General features: G+C 41.9%; 1 long non-coding RNA gene across 1 annotated transcript; it reads left to right on the top strand.

The window, feature by feature from the left end:
- The first annotated feature begins 4532 nt into the window (after positions 1–4532).
- On the top strand, positions 4533–13366 carry LOC140527569 (uncharacterized). Its single transcript, XR_011974857.1, has 2 exons — positions 4533–4667; positions 11667–13366. It is a non-coding gene; the product is annotated as an uncharacterized lncRNA (long non-coding RNA).
- The last annotated feature ends 5973 nt before the right edge of the window (positions 13367–19339 follow it).

Here is a 19339-nt window from a genome sequence, read left to right as displayed (position 1 = left end):
ACACACCAGACTCAGGATCATGGATTTCAGAGATAGAAATGACCACAAAGATCACCTAGTCCAACTTCTCATTTTACAGTTGAGGAAACAGGTGGAGAGACGAGGAGATGTTAAGTAATTTGCCCAAGCTCACACAGCTGGCAAGTAACAGAATCAGAATGTGAAGCCAGGTGCTGTAACTCTTAATGCAGGGCTCTTTCCATTGCACCATTCTGCTGAACCCCAGGTCTTCCAATCCAGGTCCAATGCTGCTGCTTTTACTTTATGATGCCTCTGAATCTTGGTATCATGAAAAGCACTATATGTGGAGCCTGAGGACCTAGGTTCAGACATCAGGTCTCAACGTAATACTTGTGTGACTTTAGGTATCTGCCTCGGTTTCCTCTTCCCACATGTAAAGAGTATATGTTATCCTTTAGGTACTATCTCCCCACCTTCAGAGCATAGTAGGTGATGATCCTGCTCCCAGGAGGAACACTGTTTGGGAGGAAACAATTTTGGTGGGAGGATGTATGTAAACTCTTATGAAAGAGACAGAATACAAGAATTAAATGGAAAGGGGAAAGGAAGGCTGAAAATAGCCACGAAGCTGCTTCCAAACTGCATTACTAACAGGAGGTTTTGTCCTTTTCCCTTCTGGAAAGCAAAGGATGCAAATATCCTTCTTCCAGTAGCTGTGCTTCCCACCTTGAGAAGTCATAGCTATAAGGCTTCAATGCTTCACAAATCTGATGCTGAGATGCCATGGATGTCTTTCAGTGAATGCCGGAGGCTTCTGGGTTTAATCCCTGGGAATGTTACTTATACTTCTTTACCCTCCCTTAGGGATCTATGGCATGCTGAGATAGCAGAACAGGGAGGAGAGAGAGTGGACCTGCCAATGTGTTGTTGGTATTGTTAAACTATCACACAGTAAGGATTTTTATTAAGATGGTGGCATAGAAAGTCTGAGAGCAGTGCACATGACCCTTAGAAAATATCTGGAAACAATTTCACAAAGACCAATGGCAAAGAAAACAAAAAAGAAGCAGGATTAAACTCCTCCAACCAGTTTACAAAAAGAGAGCCAGCAGCCAACAGAGACAAATAGAGTGATCTCACCAGAGAAGCCAGCACGAAATACAGGAAAACACACAAAATGACAGGGGGTGGCAGAAGGTTGTGCCAAGGAAGTCAGGGTAAGCTCAGGTGAATCAGCCTGGAGTCAGTGGACTTAGGAACAGAAGCTATACAGTAGAAGCCAGTGCAAGCATTGGAACAAGGGCCTGAATCCAGCCAGCCAGCATTCTGAGCAGGTAGGTTCTAAGTCACTGCCAGGACTTTGGTCATCTCTGCCACTTCAGTAATTAGGAACCTGAAGCCATATCCTGACACTGGTCTGTCAGAGCAGAGGTGGGGATGAAGAGATCCCTACAGATAACTGGAGGGTCTAGCCCTATACTCCTTGTATCACTAGAAGTCACTGTAAAAGATAAGGCCAAGCTCAGATCTTGGGCAACCAAAGTAGAAGGGGCTGGACAGGAGGCTAGAAATCAACATGATCTCCAATATCCCAATGGAGACTACCAATTAATCAAGATCTATTAAGGATTTACTATGTGCCGGGCACTGTGCTAAGTTCTGGGAATACAAAAAGAGACAAAAGACTGTCCCTGTCCACAAGGAGCTTATAATCTAATAGAAGAGACAGCATGCAAATAAATATATACAATACTATATAGAAGGCAAATAAGAACTAGTGAACAGACAGAAGTCACTGGAATTAAGAGGGGTCAGGGAAGGCTTCTTGTAGAAGATGGGATTTTAGTTGGAGCTTAAAAGATGCCAGGATGTGCAGGCAGAGGAGGGAAAGTATTCCAAGCGTGGGGGACAGCCAAAGAAAATGAATTACAATAGGAGACAGAACCAATTCTGACCTGGGAATCTACAAAAGGAAGAAGACAGAGGCTAGCCCAGGCTGGAATGCACAGTGAACAACCAGTAAACTAAGAAAGAAACCAGTCTGAGGCAAAGAGTGGGACCTAATACCAGGCATTGCATCTGAATGGCCATAATCAGTGACATCCGAGCTACAAAGGGACCAGAACAAAACCAGGACTACCTCAACTCATCCAAGAAGGCTAGAGACATCTGGCCCAGACACAAAAGGGCAAATCAAGAACTGAGGCTAAAAATATGGCAACGGAAGAAAATACCAAATATAATGAACAAATACTATGAGTTAAGAGAAACACAAGAGGGAACTGAGAACAAGAGAGAACAATTTTAAGCAAAGACTCAGAGAAAAACATAGCTTGATCACAAAGACTACAGTAAGAGCTGTAAGAAATGAAGCAAAAGATTTTTAAAAAAGAAATTAGAAATGTAAGGAGAGTTAAGTAGCTTTAAAAAGAAGATAGAAAACCTTCCCTAAGTATTAGACTTCTTGAAAAACAGAACTAAGCCATTAGAATCTAATAATTCTGTGAGATAAGAAGGAATGTTAGAACAAAGTCAATAGAGGGAAAAAAGAAGAAAATACAAAACATTTATTATCAAAAAACATCTCTCCTAAAATAAAGAGAATTAATTTAAGAATCATCAGATTTCCTGAAAACTATAAGTAAATAAAACACATGAATATCATATTTCAAGAAATCATAAAAGAAAACTGTCTAGATCTACTAGAACCAGAGGCAAATAAGTGGCACAGTGGATAAAGGGCCAAACCTGCAATCAGGAAGACTTATCTTCCCCAATTCAAATCTGGTCACTTACTAGATGTATGACCCTGGGCAAGTCACCTAATCCTGTTTGTCTTGGTTTTCTCATCTGTAACATGAGCTGGAGAAGGATATGGCAAACCAAGGCTGTATCTTTGCCAAGAAAACCCCAAATGGGGTCATAAAGAGTCAGATATGGCTGAAATGATTCAACACCTAGAACCAGACAGTAAAGTAAAAAATAGAAAGATTCCATGGTTCATCTCCTGAAGAAAAAAAATGCCAAACTGAAAACACCTAGAAATAGTATGGTCAAAGTTCAAAGTTTCTAAGTCAAAGAAAAACCATCTCACTGCCCTCCCTGCACACTCTTCGTCCCAGTAACAGTGGCCTTCTGGCTGTTCTACAAACAAGACAGTCCATCTCTTGCCTCTGGGCATTCTCCCTAACTGTCCCCCATTCTCTCCTCATCTGCCTACAGGCTTCCCTGGCTTCCTTTAAGTCCTAACTAAAATCCCATCTTCTACAAAAAGTCTTTCCCAAAACCTCTTAATTTCCAAACCTTCTCTCTCTTATTTACTTCCTGTTTATCCTGTATATAGCTTATTCCCCATACTTATTGTCTCCCTACTAGATTGTCAGCTTTTTGAGGGTAGGGATTGTATTTTGTCTCTTTTTTTTGTATCCAATTCTGAGCACAGTGCTTGGCACATGACAGGTAATTTACAAATATTTATTTATTGATTACTCATATATGGTGTCACCCTGGCAAACTAGCATGGGAAGGAGAGAGAGAGAGAGAGAGAGAGAGAGAAAGAGAGAGAGAGAGAGAGAAAGAGAGAGAGAGAGGGGAGCACTCAAGCTATTATACTTAGAAATTTGGGAGGTTGTATAATGAGATTACTTGTAACTTAGTCTTATCCCATTGTATTTTTTAACATCCATTTTTTAAGTCATATATAACTTTATATTGCTATGATGTTAAAGAATTAATTGTAGCTGGCTGGGGAAGATTCAGAGGAAGTTATAGAATCCGGTAACTAGAGACCGAGATGATCTCCTACCGTTTTAAATGGATCATTGTATTTGAAGATCATTCAAGGGTCATACGAAAATTGGACTAAAGGGGGATACCCTAAATACTTCAAGAGAAGAGGGCATCCAAAGCATTTTAGGCAGAGGTTAACAAGAGAAGGAGATCAATGGGCTTTCCCTACAGGTGAGGAAATTGAGACCTCAACAGAGAAAGCAACTTCTCCAATATCATACGGCTAGTTGGGGCAAGACCAGGAAGAAACCAGATCTCCAGGCTCTCAAATCAGTGCTCTTTCCCCATCCCATGGCATTGGGTTTGTTACAGGTCTTTGTATGCATTTTGCCAGGATGTCTAGGCAGAGGAGGGAAAGCATTCCAAGTATGGGGGACAGTAGGAGGAAAGAAGGCTATAATGGCAACCAGGAGAGCTAGGATCTACACTTCCTAGCTCCAGCATTCACTAGTTGTATGGCCGCAGATGGATCAATGAACTTTTCTAAGCTTTACTTTCCTCTGCTGTAAAAGGAAGATAATAATCCCCAAATTCTCTGCCTCACAGGGTTACTGTAAGGAAAGCCCTTATCGAATGGTAAAGGGCCATATGAATTTTTACTATTACCCATAAGCAGGACAGTTTTCTTCCCAAGAACAACTCTCTTTACCCTGCTTCGTGAACAGCCTTGGCTCTGTTTCTCAGTTTTTCTGCATGGCTTCCTTCTCACCTGTCCAAAATCTCCATTTCTCTGGGACAGTTAGTCCCATAGCCAGCCAGCTCCACCCACAGATGAGTAAGCAGTGTGTGCAGTAGGATTTTAGAAGCAGGGAAAGGCTTCCTGCCCCCTGCCCCCTGCCCTCTGCTCCCTGCCTGGAGACATCTCCTCCACCAGCTTCCTGGAACTCCTAACATTAATCACCAACCTTTGGGTTAAGGTATGAAAACTCTTGTTAATATTTCATTCCAATAAATATTTATTAATCACTTTCTTTGTGTTAGGCACTGGACATGCTTCAGTACTGACACAGACCCATGAGCTCATCAAAGCGGGCACACCTACCCACAAGGCAATGTTGTGGAAGGGGCTTGAACATGAATTTGATTAAATGTCCTTCAACCAATTCAAAGATTCTGTGAAACTTAGCTTTTTCTAAATGCATTTCCCCCTACTTTGTACTCTGAATACCAATCTGCATGGGAGATAAATATCCTCACCACTGTGACCCCCCTTCTCACTCCCCTTCTCCTTCACTATATGTCACAGAAGAAAAAAAAAAGAAAAAAGCTGGTTTTGCTTGTGTTTTCTCTGGCATTAATTCTTAGAATAAATTTGGGGGAAAGCTTTTTAGAGATTTTTGTAAGGAAAGCTAAGCTGCTACAAAATGAGTTTCCAGAATACTAAAAACATTGTGCATGGAACTTTCAGAAATTATTTCAAACCTCAGCTCCACTATTACTAGGGAGATCTAGAGCAAGACACTGTTGTTCTCTGGATCTCAGCTTTTTTATCTGTAAAACAGGGTTGGAGGGAGGGGGGAGTGATCTTTCAGATTCATTCCAGTTCCAATTTCAGTGGTCCTGTGAGTCTACATTGGAGAATGGCAAAATGAGCTCTGGCATTCTGCTAAGCCACAATCCTTAGCCTATTAAGTGTTTTCCTCTGAAGAACTGAAAAGAAATGAGTAAGAGGATGGAGCACCCCAAATGCCCAAAGGGAGAGGGAAAGATTGATTTAAAGGAGAGATGTACAAAGAGACAGATAGTCAAGTGGAAGGGGGCATAGTCAGCCCTGGTGAGTAAGCCCAATAGAAGAGCTAGATGATAACTGTTATACATGCGTATGTATATTTACATGTATGTCAGACTGCGCATGCTACACACACACATAACATTGTATCTTTAATTTATGAAGCTTGTTGGTGCCATGGATTGAGCACAAGTCTTGAAGTCAAGAAGTCTGTCGTTCAGTCATTCTCAATCATGTCCCACACTTCAGAACCCCATTTAGGGTTTTCTCAGCAAAGATACTGGAGTGATTTCCTCCTCCAGCTCATTTTACAGATGAGGAAACTGAAGCAAATAGGGTTAAGTGACATATGCAGTTAGTCTTGAACTCAGGATGATAAGTCTTTCTGACTCCAGGCCCAGCACTCTATCCACTGAGCCACCTAGCTGCCCAGACTCAGGAAGACTTGAGTTCAAATTCAGCTGCAGATACTTCCTAGCTGTGTGGCTCTGTACATGTCACTTAACCCCTTTTTGCCTCAGTTCCCCCATCTGTACAATGAAGATAATAGTAGCGCTTACCTCCCAGGGTTGTTATGAGGATTAAATAAGACAAGATTTGTAAAGCACTTCACACAGTCCCTAGTTTATAGCAAACACTGTGTAAATGTCAGTTATTTAATTATATAGAGCTCCCAATAAGGAACTTCCTCTTCATTGTACATATAAGATACACAGATAAGCAATTTCTCTACAAATTTTTCTCTTAGAGAATTGCCAAAAAAGCACTAAAAGTGACTTGCCCAGGATCACAGAGTGTGTCTGTGTAAAACGTAAGACTTGAACCCAGGTCTTCCTGACTGAGTATGTCTTTCAACCACGGTGCTATCTTGGCTCTCAGTATAAAGTCCACACTGTGCCTTACATACATGATCTCACTTGAACATCTCAGCCACCTTGAGAAGAAGGTCCAACAATATTATTTGTCCTCAGTAAACAGATGAGGAAACCGAGCTCAGAGAGGTATTGTTCATGGTCACAGTGCTAGTAAAGTCAGAAACAGGGTCTGAGCTTACCTTTAATGGAATCTGATATTTTACATTATCTCACTTGACTTTTACAATAACCTTGTAAAGTAGATACTTTGGAGGAAATTGAACATCGGAGACATTATAGGATAATGTATTTACAGTTGGCAGAGACCTCAAAATCCATATAGTCCCACTCTTTCCTTTTTCAGCTGAAGATACTAAATTCCCAGGATGTTAAATGACTTGCCAGGCTGGTCAACCTTCATTCCCCTCCTGACTATGCTTCTAACTTTCTGGACTCAAACACCATGCTTCACTTGCAGTCTCACCCTGGAACATTCATCATTTCCTGTATCTTTCTCACCCTGGAACATCCCCCTGCTATGCTAACCCCCTTCTCCTATTGGTGAATTCCTCCTAGGACCTCCATTTTGTGACCTTGCTGGGAAGTCTTCATTTCTCTTCTAGTTATGTTTCTGACTTTCTTGACTTCAGTGCTATGCTTCTGCTCCAAGGACTTCCATAATCTATCCCTGCTCCCTACAGTCTGGCTCCTATTAGACTACAAATTTCTTGAAGTCAGTAAAGGACTTTCTTTTTGCTTGGTTTTGTATCCCCATCATTTAGCACAGTGCCTGATAAAGTGCTTCATAAATGTTCATCTTGTTGTTTGTTGCCTTCCCAAAGGTCACACTGATAGCAAGTATTCGAGGCAAGATTTGAACACAGGACCTCCCACTCCAAAGCCAGTGCTTGGATATAATCATCAGAAAGAAAGCACTAGAATTAAGAGAGATTGGGAAAGGCTTCCTATAGAGAGTGGAGTTTAAACTGGGATTTGAAGGAAGCCAAGAGATAGGTGAGGAAGAAGAGAACTCCTGGCACACGGAATGTCCAGAGTCAGGAAACATAGCGTCTTGTTGAAGGAACAGCAAGGAAGCCAGTTATCACTGGATCATGGCTAAGAAGATGGAAAGGTGGAGATAAGAGGCACATGAATGACTTTGATTCCCAGCGGGTTTTTTATGTTTGATCCCAATGGTGGAAGGGAGCCACTGGAGTTTACTGAGTAAGTGGGGACATAGCCAGATCTGCACTTTGGGAAAATCACTTTGAAAGTTGAGTAAAGGATGGATTGGAGTGAAAAAAGACTTAGGGCAGGACAACCAACCAGCAGGCTATCAGCAGAGAACGGAACACACAATTATATAGTGTCTGCTACTTGCCAGGCACTGTATTAAGTGCTTTATAAATATTACCTCATTTAATACTCTAGCAATGGTCTGGGTGTGAAGAGGTGTGGATCTGTACTAGGGGAGTGGCAGCATCAGGGGAGAGAAGGAGGAAAATTCAAGAGATATTATAAAGATGAAATCTATAGGCCTTGGCAACAGATTGGATATGGGGGATGAGAATTAGTAAGAAGTCAAAAATAAAACCTAGGCTGATAGCCTGGGGGACTGAGAGAATAGTGGTGCCCTCAACAGTAACACAGTTATATACAAATAGCACACACACACACACACACACACACACACACACACACACACACACACACACATATATGATAAATTGAAAATAAGGAGTTGTGTTCCAGAGATATTGCAAATGTAGAAATGGCAGGATTTTACATCTGACGAGCTCGGTAGGGCAAGGGAGAGGAAGAGTATGAAATAATGACATGGTCTCTCCTGGCTCCAAATCTATGACCCAATAAAACATTCCCTTCATTTTTAGCTGAAAGTGGGCTCTTCTATCTGAGTAAGGGTCATGAGCTATTAGAATGAATCAAATATTTGCCCATTTTCTTCCATTAGTTAAACACCATCCTCCCATCAAGAAGCCTAACAGAAATAAAGTAAACTGGCTTGTTTCTGTCATTTTTTTCCCGTTAGCTCCTAAGGAAAACAGATGGGATGCCACCATGAAAACTGCAAATTCAAATGGCTAAAGAAAATACCATATTGTTGGTTGGGGGTGGCAGGGAGGTGGAGAATACTAAACAGGCATAGCAGACCCATAGAGTAGAAGGAAGGTGCCTCAAACTACAGAACCTTAGTGAAGTGGGATGATGCTCGGTGCTCCTGTTAGACTATACCTCAGGCTCATGCAACCATTGAAACCTAGAGTTGGAAGGAACTTCAGAAGCCATTTAGGCCAAAAGGGAAAAGAATCCCATCTAAGACCTGCCCCACCAATAAGCTACCATCCAACCTTTGATTAAAGACCTCCAATGAGGAGCAAAGGCACAACTTCCTGAGGCAGCCAACCTTCCACTCACTGAGTCATTCCTGAGGCAGCTAGCTGGCACAGTAGGTGGATCACTGGACTCAGAAACTGATATTTACAAGTAACCTTGTGCAATTTCTTTAACCTCTGATGATGGATAAGAATAGTACCTACCTCCCAGAATTATTGTTAAAATGCAAAAATGAGATAATATTTATAGAGCACTTTGCAAAATTCAAAGAGCTATATAAATGTGAGCTTTTATTATATTCTTGGACAGCTCTCACTGTCAAAAACTGTCAACCCTGAATCTGGCTCTGCATTATCTCTACCCCTTGCTCCTAACTCAGCCCATCTGGAGCCAAGCAGAGCAAGGTTTATCCTTATCAGGTCTCCGTTAAGTGTTCTTTTCTCTAGACTAAACATTCCCCGTCCCTTTCACCAGACCTCATCAGCCATAATCTCAAGGTATTGACCATCCTGGGAGCCTTCTTCTGCACACTCAACAACTTACTAATGTCCTTCCTAAATACAATATCCTTCCAAGAATACCAAGAGCCTCTTTCTTCCTATCCTTCAGCAATGTTTTCAGTATATTAAGCATAAGACCTTTTACAAATATTACTGCTGATCTTTCTTCCTTTCCTTAGTATATATTGCCTCATTATCTGGGTATTGTACTCTTCCATTAGAGCTCAGTTCTCTGACAACTTAATTCGCATCAGAGGCTTTGTTATAAATGATGAGAGAACAGAGAGTGACCAAGAGGAAAATAAAGGAGAAAAAGAGCAGAAAGAAAAAAACAAGAGAAAGTATAATTTTTTTAATTTGAACTGCTTTTGTTCTCATGGGATTTAGAGCTAGAAGGAACTTTACAATTGATCTAGCCCAGCCCCCTCATTTTATAGACAAGAAAACTGAGGCCTAGACAGGGAAAGTGACTTGTTCCTCATGTAGTAAGTGCCACAGAGTCTTAGTCTGGGCATGAAAACTTATTTTACCAAGTCAGTAGACATTGATTAAGCTCACAGCATATGCAGTAGTACACTGTAACTGATGCCAGGGATCCAGAGATTAACAATGTCATAGTTGCTGACTTTGAATAGTCAGACCCAAAGAATAGGTATTTGTGCATGATTCAACGTTGACTTGGAAGGAGGTCTCCCGTGTGAGCCCCTTGAACCTGTACTTGGTCTTGACCTATTTAGCATGCTTTTCAGGGTATTTAAAGAGATAGATGGTATGCTTATCAAATTTACATATGACCCAATTCAACTCTACACAGTCTTTCTCTCTTGAATCCCTAGCCCCTTTATCATTTGGCTGATTACACTCTGCCAAGCCTCAGTCTTGGATCACTCCCACCATTTGCCATCTTCTCTCCTATACACACGCTGTTGAATGGAAGTGGAGAAAATCACACAACCCTTCTGACTGGGTCCACCTTAAATTTATGTCACACAATCTCAATTAGACCCTTGCTGTCACTAGGCACTCTTACTATACCTTCCTTCTCAACTTCTTATCCCACTTTCTACAGCAGCTCTTCCAAACCTGTTCATCCTTCCTCAGACCTCTCATGGCTGCCCCTCTCTTCATGATCTCAGCTAAGAATCTTGCCTTATATTTTAAAGAAAAAGTTGAGGCCATTTCCCACAAGCTCCTTCTTCATCTCATGTCATTCACATGCCATTTGCCACTATTCCTTATCTCACATGATAAAATGGCTGTACTCTTTACCAAAGCTAATCCCTGTACCTGTTCAAGCAATCTCAATCCTTCCCATATTACTCTCTATCACTTGTTTGCAATCTCTCCCTGTCTACTGAATCATTCTCTACTACCTACAAACACGCTCATGTCTTGCCCGGTCTGAAAAAGCCTTCTCTTGTTTCCTTCTATATCCACATCTCTTCTGCCCTTGTAGTTCATCTCCTTGGAAAGGCCATCTATACAACAGGTGACTCCACTTTCTCTCTTCTTACTTCCTTCTTAACCTTTTACAATCCAGCTTCTGATCTTTTCATTCTACCTAAACTGCTCCCTTCAAAATCACCAGTAACCTCTTAGTTGCCAAATTCAAAGATCTTTTCTCAGTCCTCATTCTCCTTGACTTGTCTGAAGCTCTTGACACTGTTAATCACCCTCTCCTTGATACTCTCTTTTCCTCTACATTTTTGGGAGACCACTCTCTATTGTTCCTCTTGTTATGTATGTATCTGACCACTCCTCAGTCTTCTTTGCTGGATCCTCCTCCAGATCATGCCTCTAGCCATAGGTGTACTTCAGGGTAACTGTTCTAAACCCTCTTCTCTTCTCCCTCTATACTGTTGTGATCTCATCAGTTCCCATGAATTTAATTGCTATCTCTACATTAGTGATCATCAAATCTACCTATCCTGTCTTAATATCTCTGTTGTCTTCCAATCCTGCATATCTAACTACCCTTCAGAACTGGATTTTCAGCAGATATCTTAAGCTAAACATGTCCAAAACTGAATTGTTATCTTTCCTCCAAAACCCTCCCCATCTCCTGCCTTCCCTGTTACTGCACAGGGCAACATCATCCTCCCAGTCTCTCAGGCTTGCAACCTCGGAGTGGTCCTGCACCCTGCACTATCTCTTATCTCCTATACCCAATCTGTAGGCGAGGTTTGTCAAATGATAAGATGCCTCATCAATCAACTCAATCGTTGACTTTAAACTAAGCACTAAAAAGCTTCTGAACTGGAATAACTAGTAAAAGTATATGTTTAGAGGGGCTGAAGAAACTCAGTCACACCTGAAGGATTTCCATAATTATCAAGGGAGTTGAAAAGGGATTAATTTCCAGAAATTGGAGCAACTATCATGTTATAGCTGAACCCCTCCCCATCCCTCAGGAATTCTTGAGGGGAGCCGAGGGGAGCCCTTGCTTTAGACTTGTCAAAGTGTTTTCTCCTTCCCTAGGGGACATTGAAGACTTCAAAGTGTCTAGAAGATGTTGGACCCCCCATCTTCTCATCAATGTCTTAGTCACATCCTGGATCAGTAGACAGCAGTCTGCATCAGGAGCCAAGAACAGATATGGATATAAACTCATCATGCTTTAGGAGAACTTCAGTACCTCACAAATGAGAGAAAGGAACTTTCTGCACCCAGAAACAATGAGTTACCTCTTCATCATATGTACTCTTGAAGCTTGAGCCCACTTTCTCCTGGACTCTGTATGTGATTGTATGATAGTGTGCCATAGACACTTGGCAATATTTTTTTTGCCAACTACTGCTAGTGCACCATGTTAGTAAATGTTGTCTTTTTAATAGCTTTGTATGGTTGGCTGACTGAAGTGATTCTCAACTGACCACCTTGGGGGGAAGGATACCAGTAGGGAACTGGGTTAAAGAAAGTCACCCTACTGCCCTTCAACAGGTACCTGTAGAACTTTGAGGGAGAGATATAGCTATCCTACATCTAGGTACCTGATTCATGAACAGGAATAGGAGTTGAAATTAGGCTTCTTAGAGTATTCATAGACTACATATGTGTTGAATATGACATAGCAAGAGAATATAAGCCCTTTGAAGACATGGCTCATTTAATTTGTCTTTGTACGGCCAATGCCTAACAATGTGGCTTACGTTGCTTGATAAATACCTCGATGATGCCTGGCCTGGAATCAGGAAGACCTGAGTTCAAATCTGGCCCCTGATTACCTCACTTTCCTCATCTGCAAAGTGAGCTGGAGAAGGAAAAAACAAATAACCCCAGCATCTTTACCAAGAAAACTTCAAATGGGGTCATGAAGAGTCAGATACAACTGGAATGACTAAACAACAACAACAGTAATAAGTGTTTGGTGAATTGACAAAAACCTAATATGACCTTGGGATAGGAGCAATATCTTCTTTATATAGGCCAGGATGATTTTTCCGTAAGAGGGCAAGGAGATTATCCTTGGAATCTGGTTAGGAGGACTAAAGACTGAATCATTTATTTGGCTTCCTTGTTATATGAGACATAAACCTATGGGAAATTACTGCCCCTAAGACCTCATGGAATTCCCAATGCCCTGGACACTATCTTTCTGATTAAGACTTGCTGTACAAGAGATGCAAGAGGTGAAGGATCTATTTTTAGTCCTTTTTATCCTTCATAACTAAATTTGTTTCTATTGTGTTTTACAGCCCACAAATGTTTTATTGAATTCCAGCCCTGAATGGGAATCACTAGACTTGGCTGAGCCAAGTTGCCCCAGAACAACTAAAATGAGAAGGGAAAAGAAGGTTGACAATCACACTGTACTCTGCCCTAGTCAGACCACTTTTGGAGTATTATATGAAGTTCTAGACGCCATATTTTAGGGAGGACATTAATAAGGCAGAAACATCCAAAGAGGATATCTATCTTTGTAAAGAACTTCCAAAGCATCTACATGAGGATTAGTGATAGGTATTGGGCGGGGGTGTGCTGATAAATGTTTAACAACTGTCTCTCTGGAAAAAAATGAATGCATGATATATCTGCACCATTAACTTTTTCTCCATCATTTCCTTAAGTGTAAACGATCAATAAGTAAAACAGTTCATATAGAAATGATATATAAACAAAACCATTTATCATTACATATTATTATTTATATGTAAATAAAACAATTTATTCTAAAATAATACATCAAGTTCTAACTTTCAGCATTTGACCTTCTCTGAGATGTAAATGCCCATTGAATATTTAACATTTGGCTTTCACAAGGTAAGACAAGCCAGCTCCAGCACACCCCTGGAACTAGAGATGTTTAGCCTGAAAAAGATAAGACTAGGGAGGGGAGGGAGAAAACACATTTTCCAAGGTCCTACAGGTTTGAGCTGAGAACAACAGGCAGACAACGCAGAGAAACAAATTTAGGTTTGATATCAGAGGGGAAAATCTCTAACAACTGAGATTATCCTTAGTGGGAATGGGCTACTTCTGACGGAAGTAGCTTTCCTCCCTCACTGGAGATCTTCAGATCTGAATGACTTTTTTTGCAGGGGAGGGAGGGGTGGGAACATAAAAGAAAGAATTTCTGTTTAGGTGTAAGTTGAACCAAATAGCCTCTGAGGTTCCTTCCACCTGTGAGATCCTGCAATTCTGAGAAATGTTTGCTGCACTGAATTGAATCACCAAACTGGAAGTAGGATGCTGATTTTTCTTTTTTCTTTTCTTTTCTTTTTTTTTTGCTGCAGAAACTCTCAAAAACCATCTTACCCCATCATAGATCTAGCTCTAGAGCAGAAAGGCACTTCAGAAACCATCTAGTGCAACCATTCCTTCATTTTACAGAAGAGGAAGCTGAGGCTCTGGGAAGTTAAATGACTTTCCAAAGTCCCACAGGTGTTAAGTATCAGAGGCAAGACACAAACCGAGGTCCTCTGACTAGAGAGTCAGTTTTTTTTTTTTCACCTGTACCAAGCCGCCTCTCAAGTCATAGAGAAGCTGCTGCCTATGTGGGAGGGGAAGGCACTGCACTGTGGAGACACTACAGTATTAAAGTATTGGAATGTCCAAATTCAGGTCAGTCAATAAACATTTATTAAGCACCTACTATGTGTCAGGTGCTGTGCTAATGCTGGTGAAACAAAAACAAAAAAGATAGTCCCTACCTTCAAGGAACTTGCAATCTAATCATGGAAGGTAACACTCCAAAGGAAGCTGAAGCAGCGTGTGCTGGGGAGGGAAGGTTCTCTCCCCAAAGTCAAGATGGAGTATCCCTAAAGAATATAACCAGGTGGGAAATGAAGAGATTGCTGGTCTGGACCCTCTCCTTTGGTAGAGGTTTGAGAGCTCGTGGCTCCACCCTCCAATCAGATGGCTAGGTGGTACCAGTGAAGTGGGAGTTCCAAGTTCTATCCTTGAGGCCTTCTTCATGATTCACACCCCTAGACAGCAGTGCCAGGCAAATATCAAATCAAAAGAAAGACACTGGCCTCTCTTTGGGTGAGTGTGTAGGGTCCAATCCAATATGTGGAACCACTGGTTACAACGAATGAAGAAGTTGTGAATGCTGTGGTTAAGTTCACTTATCTTGGTAGTGTACTTTCCAGGGATGTACATATTGACAGTGAGGTTGGCGCATGCACTGCCAAAGCCAGCTCAGTGTTTAGGAGGCTCTGAAGGAAAGTATGACAGAGAAGAGGTATTAGGCTGACTATCAAACTGAAGGTCTGCAGAGCCATTGGGCTGATCTCGTTGTATGATGTGACACCTGGACTACCAGTTCATGCCAGGAAAATGAATCACTTCTTTTTGAATTGTTTTAGAAAGATTCTGAAGATCACCTGGCATGAGAAGATACCAGACACTGAGGTCCTTACTAGAACTGAACTCCCAAGCATTCGAACTCTGCTTCAGAGAGGACAGCTTGGATGGGCTGGCCACATTGTTCGAAAGCAAAACATAATGCTTTCCAAAAAGACTATTTTATGGAGAACTCACACAAAGCAAGTGATCACATAGTGGTCAGAAGAAAGGATACAAAGACACTCTCAAGGTTTCTCTCAAGAACTTTGGAATTGCCTGTGTGACATGGGAGACACTGGCATGGTGTGCCCACATCGGAAAAGCTGCTGTGCTCTATGCGTCAAGCAGAATTGAAACAGCTCAAAGCAAACAAAGGATGTGCAAATTTGGAGAATCCACTCCTAATGTTCACACAGATTACCTGTGCCCAAATCATAAAGCACTCTGAGCTCATATGGGTCTGATCAGCCACAGTTGGACACAATGTAACCTGACTCAAGCATAGTGAAGTCATTTTGGTCCTCTTTGAGAGCAAAGGACAACAACCAAGGGTCCAATCAGAAAGAAGGCATGTCAGGAAAACATGGAGTTCAACACCCTCTCCTGGATTGGGAAACAACTCAGTTCTGTGGTGAGTGCAGAGGTCCCACAGGGAAGGCTCTGTGGAATGGAAGCTGAATCCAAACAGGGCTGTGCAAACATCCACACCTCCCTGCCAAGACAGCGGAGAGGCCTGCTCCAGTCAAACAAACACACAGAGGGAGCCTGCCTCCACCAGGCCTCCCTCTCCCCCCAGGGATGAGCTCATCATCTCGGTGGGACTGGCAAGGAAGAAAGTGAGAAAGAGTCAGTCTCCTGACAGAAGACTTTGAAAACTCACCTACGTGACACAGGAAATGGGGTTGTTGAGTCAGTAGCTGCCACTTGGCTCTCCTGAAGTTAGCCCAGAGGCAACAAAGATCATTCTGTTAGACTGAGCCCTCCCCTCCTCCCTATCCAGAGTTTCTTCATCTATGCCCCACTGAGAGGAGGAGGAGAGAGAGAAAAGACCCAGAACAGGGCCCCAGCTGAGGTCTAACCTGCAGGGCTATAGTAGGGTGTATTTCTAGTGTATAGGTTACTTACTCCTGCCCTCAAAGAGCTTATGAAAATAAGACTTGAAACATTTAGAGGAAAAAAAACAAGATTCATCTCAGAAACATGTGGCCAGAAGAAAAAGATGGCCCCATTAAATAGCAATGTGAGAGAATGCCTATGCTCCATTCATAGCCACATAATATCTGGAGAACTCAAGGAAGGTCCCTGGCACATTGGGTGGATCCCATGTAGGGGAAAACTTTCCAAAAATTAGTACTTTATGAAAGCAGAAGGGACTGCCTAGGGTAGAGGTGAGGAACCTACAGCCTGGAGGCCACATGTGGCCCTCTAAGTCCTCAAGTGCAGCCCTTTTTCTGAATCCAAATTTCACAGAAGAAATTCCCTTAATAAAAGGATCTGTTCAGTAAAACTTGGACTCAGTCAAAAGGCCACATCTGAGGACCTAGAAGGCCACATGTGGCCTCAAGGCCTCTGGTTCCCCACCCCTGGCCTACAGAGTTAGAGTGAACTTCAAAAGGCAGTGGACCAGGGTGCCTCAGGATGAAAAGCATGATTGGGTTCTGATTTAAATTATGGAGAAGCAAATGCACCAATGAGATCGCAGAGTCATCAGCCTTGGAGGGTCAGACTGGCCATGGAACAAGCCAAGTAAGGGAACAGAATAGCTTCCACCTGTTTTTATGTGATTTGTCCAACTTATCTAATGAATCATTTGGATAGTCAGTACTGGAGGGGGGAGAGGATTGTTGGAAAACTGCCAAAGTACAAATATTCTAAGCATAAATATATCAACTTTCCAAAATCTCCCCCATCCCCTGTATGTAACTTGTCTCAAGCAAAAGTAATGAGAACATGAAAGACTAGCCTTTTTCTTTTTTCCAGAGGGAAAAAACTCTAATGGGTTTAAGGTACCTTCCCCACACCCTGGTTCAGGGATTTGAGGCAGGTATGTGTGTGGATATGTGTGTGTGTGTATATGTGTGTGTGTGTATATGTGTGTGTGTGTATATGTATGTGTGTATGTGTATGTATGTGTATGTGTGTATATATGTATGTGTGTGTGTGCGTGTACATGTGTGTGTGTGTGTGTGTGAGTGAGTCTGGGGTTTGGGTGTTTTATTATGGTTTTTTTTGTTTGCTTGTTTTGGAATGCTCTTCTTTTTTGTTCAAATAACTCGAGGATATCTGAACTTTCCAACTTCAAGTTAGCTGTAAGTCATCCACACATAGACTTTGCTAAATGAGAATTAAGGTTCTTGACATTTGAAAAGTCATCCTGTTCAGGCACAGAAGAAAAGGTCATTCACTTGGAGGGCATAACAGAAATGATTAGATTCCCTGCGCTCCAGAGTACAACTTTAGAGCAGGCATGAAATAACCCTGACGATGGCGATTATGCTTTAAATAATTCCCCAGTACCTTCCATGGAGAACCTGACAATCTGTGTAGTCTTCCTTCAGTCTCCCAGCTCCCAAATGCTTTAGGTCAACTACTTAGGGAAAATCACTTACCTAAGAAGACAAGGCTATGTAACTTGTCTAAAGTCCCCCGTAAGTTATAAAAAAGTGCTTTGCACATAATAGGCATTTAATAAGTCATAGAATTAAAGTGTATTTTACATTATTCATTCCACAGACATTAAGACCAACAAAGTATACCAGTGTTCAAGGAAGACAAGTGACTCTGGTGTGATGACTGCCAAGCTCTTTTCATGGCTACTCATCAACCTTTGGTGTCCACCTGCCACATAACTCTTACCTGTAGCACGCACAGCAGTCACAATTTGGTAAACTGTTTCAACAGACCCAGGTTGAGGATAACCAAGTGACTTCAACCCTGTCAGTGAGTCAGGGAAATGTCTACCCCAAGCACGTGAAGACATCCCCAGATAAATGGGAGGATAGGAGCAATTTGCTCCATTGGCCATGAAGCATACATTGTAGAGAGCCTAGAACTTGGTGAGACATGGAAGAAGTCAAGGTCATCCACTGCATCCAAGACCATCTCCAATTGTTTCGACATTTGTCTTGTCAATGAATTCTGATGACTCTGGAAGAGAGAATGAGGCTGAGGCCAACTACTTCACACAACTCTTCTTCTCTTAAATCTGATTTATGTATATCAAAAGACATCTAGATCATTTTAGTCCTGAGGCAACAGGCAAGTGAGGAAACATCAAGTATGGACACACTGGGAGCTTCGTACAAGTGGACTCCGCCACAGGGTCATCTTCTCACTGGACTGAAGCAGCACTGGAATTCAGCAGTTCCCTGGGTATCTGAGCAACCTTTTTTAAGGAATGTGCTGCTCACCTCCTGGTGTGAGGAAGGGGCTAGAAAGGACACCAAAAAGTCTGCTTCACCCAACCCTGGCCTGCTCACTGCAGCCAGTAGGGATCCCACCCTGCTATCAAATGCAAGGCAGTAAAGCATGCTGTGCCTACCTCCAAGAAGGCAGTGTCCTCAATGAGAATTTCAGCAGCTCAAAAGAAACGTGAGATGCACAAATTTGGAGACATCTCCGCTCCAAATGTTATTTGTGCCCAACCTGTGGTAGAATCTTCCAAGTTGGAATTGGATGACCAACACCAGTCAAACACACTGTACCTTGACCCTGACATAAAGTTGTCATTTTAGGCTTCTTCCAGAATGAAGGACAACAACCAAATGATTAAAACCAATTCAATTAACAAATGTTTACTAGTCACCCATTCTGCAGTAGCGGAGGATGCAAATGAATATAAAAATGAAAGCAAATCTTTCTATCAAAGAAATTACATTCTGTTAGAATAGGTGAGTCCAGGTATGAACAGAGGAAGGGGAAAAGAAATGGGCAGAGGCAGGAGGAGAGATAGGAAAAATGAAAAAATGTCAGAAAGAGGCAGAAAACAGCAATAAGCCAGTGACCTGGAACCAAATGTCATCCTGGCAGGCAGAGAAGTAAAGCCCACCAGTGAAGGCTTAGATACTCCAGGAGGAGCAAGGGACCCCTCTCTTGCCAAGCATCAGGGGATAGAGCAGGGGTTCTTAGATGTTTTTGTTCCATACATTCCTTTGGCAGTCTGGTGAAGCCTGGGAACCTCTTCTAAATGCATAAATGCATAACTTAAAATCCATAAGATTACAAAAAGAGAGAAAAGAAAACAACTATGTTATAATACCAGTATCAAATATTTTTTAAAAATTCACAAACCACTGGGTTAAGAACTGGACTGGAGCTATCAGTAGTAGAGCATAAAACCAATGGATGTCCATGAAAACATCCAA

The sequence above is a fragment of the Notamacropus eugenii genome, chromosome 1, assembly GCF_028372415.1.
Source record: "Notamacropus eugenii isolate mMacEug1 chromosome 1, mMacEug1.pri_v2, whole genome shotgun sequence".
Lineage (NCBI taxonomy): Eukaryota > Metazoa > Chordata > Mammalia > Diprotodontia > Macropodidae > Notamacropus > Notamacropus eugenii.
The sequence above is the reverse complement of the archived record's forward strand: the minus strand, read 5'-3'. Positions and strand labels throughout refer to the sequence as shown.